The sequence below is a fragment of the Oncorhynchus kisutch genome, linkage group LG12 (assembly GCF_002021735.2).
Source record: "Oncorhynchus kisutch isolate 150728-3 linkage group LG12, Okis_V2, whole genome shotgun sequence".
NCBI lineage: Eukaryota > Metazoa > Chordata > Actinopteri > Salmoniformes > Salmonidae > Oncorhynchus > Oncorhynchus kisutch.
In genome coordinates, this window is record NC_034185.2 from 57,643,811 (window position 1) to 57,656,720 (window position 12,910).

General features: G+C 43.4%; 1 protein-coding gene across 1 annotated transcript in view; it reads right to left on the reverse strand.

Moving 5' to 3' along the window:
• The window catches only part of LOC116376559 (mothers against decapentaplegic homolog 1), a 34,390-nt gene extending 24,083 nt beyond the window's left edge, over positions 1-10,307 (reverse strand). The window contains exon 1 of the mRNA XM_031837894.1: positions 10,221-10,307. The gene's annotated coding sequence lies outside the window, so the exon portion shown is untranslated. The remainder of the gene's footprint in view (positions 1-10,220) is intronic.
• Positions 10,308-12,910: the final 2,603 nt, after the last annotated feature.

A 12,910-nucleotide genomic window follows, 5' to 3' on the forward strand; every position in this document is an offset into this window, starting at 1 on the left:
TCTATGGTGGTTTTGGAGCAGTGGCTTCTTCCTTGCTGAGCGGCCTTTCAGGTTATGTCGATATATAACTCGTTTTACTGTGGATATAGATTCTTTTGTACCTGTTTACTCCAGCATCTTCACAAGGTCCTTTGCTGTTGTTCTGGGATTGATTTGCACTTTTCGCACCAAAGTACGTTCATCTCTAGGAGACAGAACGCATCTCCTTCCTGAGCGTTATGACGGCTGCGTGGTCCCATGGTGTTTAAACTTGTGTACTATTGTTTGTACAGATGAACATGGTACCTTCATCAGACATTTGGAAATTGCTCCCAAGTGTCACGCCTTGGTCATAGTGTTTTGTGTTTTCGTTATATATTTTGGTCAGGCCAGGGTGTGACATGGGTTTATGTGTTTGGTTTCGTATTGGGGTTTTATAGGATTTGGGATTGCTATGATTAGGGGTGTGTCTAGTTAGGCTTGGCTGCCTGAGGCGGTTCTCAATCTGGAGTCAGGTGATTCTCGTTGCCTCTGATTGGGAACCGTATTTAGGTAGCCTGGGTTTCGCTTTGTATTTCGTGGGTGATTGTTCCTGTCTCTGTGTAGTGTTCACCAGATAGGCTGTAATAGTTTCACGTTCCGTTTGTTGTTTTTGTATTTATTAGTTATTTCATGTATCGTCACTTTTTTCATTAAAGATCATGATTAACCACCACGCTGCATTTCGGTCCGACTCTCTTTCGACAAACGAAGAACGCCGTTACAGAATCACCCACCACATACGGACCGAGCGGCGTGGTAACAGGCAGGAAAAGCGAAAGGAGGAATGGACAAGGGAGGACGTTATGGACAGCAATGGCATGGAGTATACGACGTGGGAAGAAATCGACAGGTGGGCGGCCGACCCAGAGAGAGTGCAGGAGCCCGCATGGGATTCGCTAGAGCAGTGCGAAGAAGGCTATAGGCGAATGGAGTTGGAGAAACAGACACGGCGGCGCAGAGCGAAACACGAGAGTCACCCCAAAAAATGTATTGGGGGGGGGGGGGGGGGCTCAGAGGGAGAGTGGCTGAGTCAGGAGATGGACCTGAGCCAACTCTCCTTGTTTATCGTGAGGAGCCAAGGAGGAGACCAGAACCAGAGCCGGTGTTAGAGGTGAGCGAAGCAGAGACCGTGAAGGAGTTAATGGGGAAAGTGGAGTGGAGAGTAATGAGGGAGTTGCTAGCTTGGTGCTATAGATACCATATTCGTCCGACGGATCGTGTCGGGGATTTGATGGCACCTGAGTTAGCGCTCCATACTCGTCCTGAGGTGCGTGTTAGTCGGCTGGTGAAGTTGGTGCCAGCCTCATGCACCAGGCCTCCTGTGCACATCCCTAGCCTTGCACATCCTGTGCCACCTCCACACTCCAGTCCTCCGGTAGCAGGTCCCCGCACCAGGCTTCCTGTGCGTGTCCTCGCTCCAGTATCACCAGTGCCAGCACCACGCATCAGGCCTACAGTGCGCCTCGCCTCTCCTGCGCTGTCGGAGTCTCCCGCCTCTCCTGCGCTGTTGGAGCCTTTCTCCTCTCCTGCGCTACCGGAGTCTCCTGTCTGTTCAGCGCTATCAGAGCCTTCCTTCCCTCCTGCGCTGTCGGAGTCTCCCGCCTGTTCAGCGCTATCAGAGCCTTACTCCTCTACAGCGCTGCTGGAGCCTCCTGCCTGTTCGGAGCAGCCTGTGCTGTCAGTCTGCAAGGAGCTGTCAGTCTGCAAGGAGCCCCTTGAACTTTGCGACCTTTTACCACATTTCAGGCTTCAAACATAAAGATATAAAACTGTATTTTTTTGTGAAGAATCAACAACAAGTGGGACACAATCATGAAGTGGAACGACATTTATTGGATATTTCAAACTTTTTTAACAAATCAAAATTATTCAGCCCCTTTACTTTCAGTGCAGCAAACTCTCTCCAGAAGTTCAGTGAGGATCTCTGAATGATCCAATGTTGACCTAAATGACTAATGATGATAAATACAATCCACCTGTGTGTAATCAAGTCTCCGTATAAATGCACCTGCACTGTGATAGTCTCAGAGGTCCGTTAAAAGCGCAGAGAGCATCATGAAGGACAAGGAACACACCAGGCAGGTCCGAGATACTGTTGTGAAGAAGTTTAAAGCCGGATTTGGATACAAAAAGATTTCCCAAGCTTTAAACATCCCAAGGAGCACTGTGCAAGCGATAATATTGAAATGGAAGGAGTATCAGACCACTGCAAATCTACCAAGACCTGGCCGTCCCTCTAAACTTTCAGCTCATACAAGGAGAAGACTGATCAGAGATGCAGCCAAGAGGCCCATGATCACTCTGGATGAACTGCAGAGATCTACAGCTGAGGTGGGAGACTCTGTCCATAGGACAACAATCAGTCGTATATTGCACAAATCTGGCCTTTATGGAAGAGTGGCAAGAAGAAAGCCATTTCTTAAAGATATCCATAAAAAGTGTAGTTTAAAGTTTGCCACAAGCCACCTGGGAGACATACCAAACATCTGGAAGAAGGTGCTCTGGTCAGATTAAACCAAAATTGAACTTTTTGGCAACAATGCAAAACGTTATGTTTGGCGTAAAAGCAGTACAGCTCATCACCCTGAACACACCATCCCCACTGTCAAACATGGTGGTGGCAGCATCATGGTTTGGGCCTGCTTTTCTTCAGCAGGGACAGGGAAGATGGTTAAAATTGATGGGAAGATGGATGGAGCCAAATACAGGACCATTCTGGAAGAAAACCTGATGGAGTCTGCAAAAGACCTGAGACTGGGACAGAGATTTGTCTTCCAACAAGACAATGATCCAAAACATAAAGCAAAATCTACAATGGAATGGTTCAAAAAGAAACATATCCAGGTGTTAGAATGGCCAAGTCAAAGTCCAGACCTGAATCCACTCGAGAATCTGTGGAAAGAACTGAAAACTGCTGTTATACAAATGCTCTCCATCCAACCTCACTGAGCTCGAGCTGTTTTGCAAGGAGGAATGGGAAAAAACATCTCTCGATGTGCAAAACTGATAGAGACATACCCCAAGCGACTTACAGCTGTAATCGCAGCAAAAGGTGGCGCTACAAAGTATTAACTTAAGGGGGCTGAATAATTTTGCACGCACAATTTTTCAGTTTTTCATTTGTTAAAAAAGTTTGAAATATCCAATAAATGTCGTTCCACTTCATGATTGTGTCCCACTTGTTGTTGATTCTTCACAAAAAAATACAGCTTTATATCTTTATGTTTGAAGCCTGAAATGTGGCAAAAGGTCGCAAAGTTCAAGGGGGCCGAATACTTTCGCAAGGCACTGTATGTCTCTCTTCTCTCTCGACCTCTCCATGGGTGGACAGGGGAGGGGGATGGGAAGGGTTATGATTGGAAAGGGATGGTAAAAACGTTGTCTCAGTGTTGTTATGTGATCTTTACCTGACCTTTACATGTATTCTGTATACCAGTGGAGACTGCTGAGTGGAGGACAGCTCATAATAATAGCTGGAACGGCGCAGGTGGAATGGAATCAAACACATAGTACCATTCCACAAATTCCACTCACTCCATTACCACGAGCCCGTTGTCCTCAATTAAGGTACCACCAGCTCCTGTGCGGTATACATATACAGTACCAGTCAAAAGTTTGGACACACCTACTCACTCAAGGGTTTTTCTTTTCTACATTGTAGAATAACAGTGATGACATCAAAACTATGAAATAACACATAGAATCATGTAGTAACCAAAAAAGTGTTTATTTTAGATTCTTCAAAGTAGCCACGCTTTACCTCGATGACAGCTTTGCACACTCTTGGCATTCTCTCAACCAGCTTCACCTGGAATGCTTTTCCAACAGTCTTGAAGGAGTTCCCACATATGCTTAGCACTTGTTGGCTACTATTCCTTCACTCTCCAACACATCTAAATGACAGATTTCTACCTGTCTAATGTCCATTGCTCGTGTTTCTTGGCCCAAGCAGGTCTCTTCTCTCTGAACTTATCCTCTGCAGCAGAGGTAACTCTGGGTCTTTCATTCCTGTGGACCTCATGAGAGCCCGTTTCATCACAGCACTTGATGTTTTTTGCGACTGCACTTAAAGAAAATTTCAAACTTTCTAGAAATGTTCCAGATTGACTGACCTTCATGTCCTAAAGTAATGATGGATTGTCATTTCTCTTTGCTTATTTGAGCTGTTCTTGCCATTATATGGACTTCGTCTTTTACCAAATAGGGCTATCTTCTGTATACCACCCCTACTTTGTCACAACACACCTGTTAATTGAAATGCATTCCAAGTGACTACCTCATGAAGCTGGTTGAGAGAATGCCAAGAGTGTGCACAGCTGTCAACAAGGCCAAGTGTGGCTACTTTGAATAATCTGTTTTGTTTAACACCTTTTTGGTTACTACATGATTCCATATGTGTTATTTCATAGTGTTGATGTCTTCACACTTGTTCTACAATGTAGAAAATAGTAAAGAATAAAGAAAAACCCTTGAATGAGTAGGTGTGTCCAAACTTTTGACTGGTACTGTACGTTACAGAAAATATGTATTTTTAAGTTGTAGATTTGATTGTGTATTTATGACTTTGTAAATGGTAAATTATTGAATTTGAAATAAACCATTCTCTCTCTAACAGGTTTTCCCGCCATTCTGGGATGAGATTCCCTTTCCATGAACGGAAAAGGAGATCAAATTAAAAAGCAATGATACACAACTCAATACCAAAGACAGCTCTTGTCTGTCAATCTCAAACACAACCCTGCTTTGATGGGCCAGTCAGACAGTCAGACAGTCAAACAGACAGTCAGTCAGACAATCAGACAGACAGTCAGTCAAACAGTTGGCCAGATAGTCAGTCAGACAGTCAGACAGTCGGTCAGATAGTCAGACAGTCAGTCGGTCAGACAGAGAGTCAGTCAGTCAGATTGTCAGAGTCAGTCAGACAGTCAGATAGTCGGTCAGACAGTCTGACAGTCGGTCAGATAGTCAAACAGTCAGTCAGTCAGATAGTCGGTCAGATAGTCTGACAGTCAGTCAGATAGTCAGATAGTCAGTCAGTCAGATAGTCGGTCAGATAGTCAGACAGTCACTCAGTCAGACAGTCAGTCAGTAAGTCAGTGAGATAGTCAGTCACTCACTCACTCAGACAGTCAGTCACTCAGACATTCAGTCAGTAAGTCAGGCAGATAGTCAGACAGTCAGTCAGTCACTCAGTCAGTTAGTCGACAGCCCATCTCACCACACGCTCCAGACCAGCTGCAAAAAAACAACTCGTAATCCAATTCAGATGGAGGATTCCAGGAAAGTAGAGAGTGATAGACTGTAACAGGAACATCTGGACAGACAGGGCTCTCTACACAATCACCTACTGTCAACAACATCATACACTTGGATTAGATCTTCTGTATTTCTCCAGTCCAGACCTTACTTGGGTATTTCCAAACATGAGGAGCTTAAGGGAATAGGTGTGACTTTCGCTCACAGTTAAAAAACGGTACGTTTTATTTAGCTATTTCAGCCAAAAAAAGACAGGACGTTTCTTCTGTCAATTACCATCATTAGAAACTACTAATCTCCAACCTGAGGAGGATCTATAATGTATGACCGATATATGATCAGAGTTTGATCAGCATTACTGTCACGCTCGTGCTCTTCTTCTGACGAGGAGTAGCAAGGATCGGACCAAAGCGTAGCGTTGTACGTGTTCATGACGATATTTATTCAACTCAGAACACTAAAACAAAAATAACAACGAGAATGATACGAAACAAAACAGTCCTGTCTGGTGACATACACAAAGACAGAAAATAATAGAAAACAGGCTCCCTAAATATGGTTCTCAATCAGGGACAACGATTGACAGCTGCCTCTGATTGAGAACCATACCAGGCCAAACACAGAAATAGCTAATCATAGAAAAACGAACATAGACAACCCACCCAACTCACGCCCTGACCATACTAAAACAAAGACATAACAAAAGAACTAAGGTCAGAACGTGACAATTACTGTATGAAAAAGGAAAAATGGGATTGTATTCACGCTTGAAACAGACAATGCTCATATGGGGTTGTCTGTGGACCAGTCAAAATAGAATGGGGTCCGTTGTTGTGCCCTACTCTGGACTGTATACAATGGGGCCGGTGTTGTGTCCTACTCTGGACTGTATAGAATGGGGCCAGTAGTGTGCCCTACTCTGGACTGTATACAATGGGGCCGGTGTTGTGTCCTACTCTGGACTGTATAGAATGGGGCCGGTAGTGTGCCCTACTCTGGACTGTATACAATGGGGCCGGTGTTGTGTCCTACTCTGGACTGTATAGAATGGGGGCCGGTGTTGTGTCCTACTCTGGACTGTATAGAATGGGGCCGGTGTTGTGTCCTACTCTGGACTGTATAGAATGGGGCCGGTAGTGTGCCCTACTCTGGACTGTATACAATGGGGCCGGTGTTGTGTCCTACTCTGGACTGTATAGAATGGGGCCGGTGTTGTGTCCTACTCTGGACTGTATAGAATGGGGCCGGTGTTGTTATTCCCTACTCTGGACTGTATAGAATGGGGCCGGTGTTGTGCCCTACTCTGGACTGTATAGAATGGGGAGGGTTTGGGCTACTCTGATAAACCTACATTAGCTTTATACACAATGTTCTGAGAACAGGAGTGGTAAAAATGTAAATGAGAAACCAAAGGTAATGTGATTGGTAAGGTTTCAGTATCACCTTGTTAGTCATCAGACACAATAACTACCAAGCTAGATCACACACTATCTGATAAATGGTTACTACAAGTCATTATTTGATCACTGGTCGTTGGTTACTACAGGCGACCCCGTAGATCTGTGATAATCTGATATCCGATCCCCCTCCTAAAAGGTAAGCCTGACCTACACTTTTCTTTCTTTCCTAAATCACATTAACCTCCCAAACATCTTCCAGTCCAGCCGTCCCCTTCTCTAACCTCTCTTACCAAACACATACTTAGGGTGTGTCCCAAATGGCACCCTATTCCCTACACAGTGCACATACTGCTATGGGCCCTATAGGTTGTGTAATATATAGAGAATAGGATGCCATTTGGGATGCAGAGTTACGCCTCTCCCTTACACAAGTAGGGCCCAATTAAGCATCACACAAATATCTGTAGCGGACAGGTCCCACTCTTATCCGCCCTCTGCCCATTTAAGCTGAAACACACGCCGCCGTTTACACAAGAGCTCCATAAAAGTGCCCAGGCAGAGCTATCTATCTATCTCCCTTCCTTGCCTGCCATTCATTCAGCCTGTATTGGGTTAGTGCTCTAACTGGCGCTAACGCTAACCCATTGGTGAGTAGTTAGCATAGCCAGGCAGAATTAATGGGAGTCAGAGGGATCTAATAGGTTAGCCCATGATCACATGTCATTGACAAGGCCTGTTAGCCTGACCTGTGCAATTCCAAGCCTGCGCTAGCTGCTAGCCACCAATCCCTACCAACCCCATTGATCATTTTGCGCTAGCTGCTTCAGTCAGTGCTGTTAATCAATTTAGGGGCCGGGGCTGTAGGATGAGGAGCCAGTAATGATGCTCTCTGCTCTCTCCCCAGAGACGGGGCATTATAAAGAAGTTACATTATTTATCAGCAGGGCCTGGACGGGGCCTCCATTAGCCCCCACTCAATTGAGTCGCTGGCTATGAAGGGAGGAGTGGATGGAGAGAGGAATAAAGAGATGCAGAGAGATAACGAATAGAGGAGAGAGGGATGAAGAGAGGTAAAGAGGAGAGGAGAGAGGGATAAAGAGATGCAGAGAGATAACGAATAGAGGAGAGAGGGATGGGAGAGGAGGGTGTGTGTGCGTGCGTTCGTGTGTACGTGCATGTGCAAGTGTGTCTGAGAGAGAGAAAAAGAGTGAACAGAGAGGCCGAGGGAGGAAAGAGGGAGAGAGAGAGGGAAAGTGAGAGGGGGAAAGAGTGAGGTGAGGAGAGAGAGGAACGAGGGAGGAGAGCGAAGGGGGATGCAAATTCTCGTTAATACACACACTGTCTAGCCTCTCGGCGTAAACCTTCCACTTCACACAAGAGTGTTCCCTCTAACTGTCAGCTCAGCAGCCCAACACAAATAGTGACTGTATGGCCTCGTTGTGCTGTCTCCCTCTCACTCTGTGTGGCCTGAACCATCGCCATGGACGAGGTGTGTCTATTCCATGTATTATGTGTTCATTAATACACAGATAACAATCATCAAGTGCCAAAACTGGATATCAAAATTCAATGAATGAGTATCGATGAATGATCTCCAAAAAGCAGTCGAGAGAATGTGTTTCGACAAGCAAGCCCTCACGAACTAGGCCTACCCACGACACCACAACACCCAAACAACCATACCTCCCCAGCCTCGACAGACAGACAGACAGAGAGACAGACAGACAGAGAGACAGACAGAGAGAGAGAGAGAGAGAGGTTTTGCCCTTGGTGACTAGACACAGCATTGACCCAGGAGGTCTACACAAATCTAGGGTCAGTTATCACACACGCACACACACACACACACATCCACCACACCTCACGTTAGCCACAAACATAACTCACCCACTGTAACCAACACATGGGCTTTCAATCAGCTATCCCAACCATTCCAGGCATTTGGGGTAAGTGTTGTGTTTGTGGTGGTTGGGATGGTCGGGAGGACACCTCAGGCCAACACATCATGAGGGGTCTGGGAGGGGTCGGACATATAGAGAAAGGCTATTCTGAGGATGCCTCTGTCTGAACTGAGAATTATGTTATGGCTGGAGACTGGAATGTGGTTAACTTGTTTATTCATATAAGGGGGAAATGTCTCTCCAAGTCCACCATGTGCTGTACCAGACTGAATACAGGGGATGTCCACCTATAGATGAACAGAAGAGGAACTGAGAAATGTGCCATTTCCTCTGTATAAGATCTAGGTTAAATGTCTAAGCTAAGACTGGACTCATTTTTATAGTGTTAACTACACAGAAAAATACCCCATTCTCTGAGATAATGTTGCATATGAATGATCAATATCACTATCAACACTAGGATTTAGAGATAAAGTACACATGTCCCTTTCACTCCTTCTATTATCCTGTCTTTAGCGAACCCAACAGCTATCTGTTATCAGACCATTGCAGAAATATCACATCTTTAGAACTATGTAACACAGGCATTGCATCACAATCGTTATATCTATTTAAAAGTTTGAATAAAGCCAAACTGTCACATTTACAGTGTGCCCCACAACAACAAAAAACAGAAACAAATTGTTCATTTATAATAAAACACAAACCTGAATTTGACAAGAATGCTGCAGGATTCAACAATTGTACTAAATCATGGACAAGGACAAATTCCAGTCCTTTGAGTAATCTGATATGTCATCTTCAATGATGTCAGGAGATCTGGCCCTGCTGCTCAGGGTCTCACAGTCACACAGGCTCACTCTGCATCCATGAGACATGGAACACACACACACATACATATGTGCACACAATGCACGCACACTAACATACACATGTGCACGCGCGCGCAAACACACACGATGGAAAAGATAGATAGCCTATGTTGATTATTTAAAGCAAGTAATTTAGCAATGAGACACAGCTTCCCTCCAAATGGACACTGACGTTGAGATGAAGATCACTGTTAATATCCAATTAAATATCGCAAATCTTGGTTTGCATCTTGGTTTTGCTGCTACATGCATGATGCATGAACATAGATCAAATAATCTGCATGACATTTAGCAATGGAAAGTAAAAATGTGATGTTGATACTATTTCTGAGTACAAGAGGCCTACATCAGTAGCATATTAGATTTAATCACAACAAATACAGATAGACAGACTGATATTAAACATCATACCAACACAATGCATCACAAAGGTTAACCATCAATGCAGACTGACACATTGAAATACACACATTGTGCACACACACTATTAATATTAAGTACGTGTTCCAACTGTAGAATACACGACAATACAATGTTACAAATATGAAATTAATCCCACATTCTACTAACGTTAATTGCCAATCAATCTCTGTTGCCAAATATGATAGACAGAAAAGTTTGAAGCCTCAAAATACATTTTCACTGTCTCTATCCCTTTTAAAAAGTTGCAAATACTATTTTCTTATAAGCAATAGATCTAGTCAACCGAACATACTCATTCCCCCAAGGTTGTTGATGTTTTGACGGGTGAAAAATAAAGTTTACAGTACCTTACAAACAGCTATCAAGCTCGCTCTCAACCCTCCCATACTATACAGCTGCCTGTCTCTGGTCTCCTCGCGCTGGCGTCAGGGAGTCGCTGGGCCGTCGCACCCTCCGCGGAGCGCCAGTATCATGCCGCGGGATACAGTTTGGGGCGGTCCGTGAATAACAAGACCTACTTTTACACATCTAACATTTTCATGCACTGTGGAATGGATTATGTAACTGTAAAACAATGTATTCTTTCGTGGAGTTTTAAAAAATTTGGGACTGTCCTTTTGCTATTTTGGCAGTGGAGACTCTAGCCAAGTTGATTGCCTGTAGAGGACTATACACTCATCTGACTCCTGTTTCTTGTTAAAAGATACAGTTATGTGCTGCATCTTTTATGTGCAAATTGCATGAATGAGAAAAGAAGTACATTTAGCATATTTCTTTTACGAAGCTGTGAACATTTTTGAGGGTTTGATTCATTGTGATTAGATAGAAGAACATTCTTGCAGATGGATTGGCACAGCTGTTTTTGATGAACAGTTGCATTTATTCAAAAGATACATTTATTGCCATTGATGTATTGCTGATTCAACAAAATGGCCACACACATTCACACACTGTAAATAAAGATTGTGATAATTTGTTGTCGAAGAATGCATAGAATAAATTATAAATTAATGCATATAACTGACATAAAAACGTAGGTTATACTGGTGTAATACTATATAATATAGTAGTATAGGCCATCTAGCAGACGCTTTTATTCAAAGTTACTTACAGTCAAGCATATATACATATAAATTCTTATATTATACTGAAGAAAAATATAAACACAACATGCAACAATTTCAAAGATTTTACGGAGTTACAGTTCATATAAGGATATCAGTCAATTGAAATAAATAAATGAGGTCCTAATCAATGGATTTTACATGACTGGGCAGGGCACAGCCATGGGTGGGCCTGGAAGGGCCACTTGGGAGCCATGCCCAGGAAATCAGAATTAGTTTTTCCACACAAAGGGGCTTTATTATAGACAGAAATATATATGGTCTCAGACGATCCCTCGGGTGATGAAGCCGGATGTGGAGGTCCTGGGCTGGCGTGGTTACAATGTGGTCTGCGGTTGTGAGGCCGGTTGGACGTACTGCCAAATTCTCTAAAACGACGTTGGAGGTGACTTGTGGTAGAGAAATTAACATTTCATTTTCTGCCAACAGCTCTGGTGGACATTCCTGCAGTCAGCATGCCAATTTCACGCTACCTCAAAACTTGAGAGATTTGTAGCATTGTGTTGTGTGACAAAACTGCACATTTTAGAGTGGCCTTTTATTCCCCCAGCACAAGGTGCACCTGTGTAATGATCATGCTGTTTAATCAACTTATTCATATGCCACACCTGTCAGGTGGACGAATTATCTTGGCAAATGAGAAACGCTCACAAACAGGGATGTAATCAAATTTGTGCACAACATTTAAGAGAAATAAGTTTGTTCTGCATATGGAACATTTCTGGGATCTTTTATTTTAGCTCATGAAACATCGGATCAGCACTTTACATGGTGCGTTTATATTTTTGTTCAGTATATATTCAGTAACCAGAATATGCCAATTTTCTATAGACCTAATATAAGCTTATTTTCACCGCAAGTTAAAAATACACCTTCTGTCTCAGAACTGGATCAGTAATCTCTTGCAAATATGAGAGAGAGCCCGATAACACTGGTGTGGTTATCTGATGGAACTGATCTGAACTTTTGAACTGATCTGTGCTTAAGCTTGTTCTTAGTTCCCCTTCTTTGATTGTGGCGCGATAAGCACTATTTATGTACTCGGGAGAACTAAAGTGTCTAAGGCAAGTGTCAACACAAAGGGCATGTTCTGTCATGTCCTCATATAGGCTACCATCTCAAATGAACACCTTGCTCTAGGGGCCTAAAGACTGTGTTTTAAAGTAAAGTGGAGAATGACAGCTGTGTTACAACTTAACAACAATGGGCCTGTGTTAAATGTGGGGAAAGACGGCTTAGTTTGTATCAACCCTCATTTTGATTGTTGCACTGTCAGAGAGAACGAAGCTGCAACGATTCATCAAACCATCTCATTAATACTGCATGCTAATGCATGAAAATAGACGTTAGGGTATCAGGCAGGCAGCAGGCAGGCTGGACGACAGGAACATTAAGTTTAATTTCCTCTTTCAGATTTGTGTGAGAGAGATGATACTAGACTGCAGACATAAACCCATTTTATATATATTGACTGAATTGATAAATAGGCTGAATACGTAGGCTAATAATAATTACTGATAGTTTACAATTGTGGGATAGTGCACCATAGCCAAGCCTGCATCTGGAAGCCTGTAAGAAAATGAAGCAAAGAATAGAATACACTAGAATATGACATGATAGACTACAATAGAATATAACATACTGGAATAGAACAGAATAGAATTGGCCTATGCCATGATGACAGTGGACCTGTCATTATCATACAATTACCATTGACATAATTTATGAGAAATAGGCTAAATAGATCTTCCTTTTGAGATGAATGATGTTAAATTTCGAAGATTTTTTACCGGTCAAGAATTTTCACCGGTCAAGTTTGACATGGCTATTTGGCAAATTGGAGGGAATCGCCGCCGGCAGCAAACTGAGACAAGCGGGTGGAACTAGATTCTCCTCAGGACTACTAGCGGCGG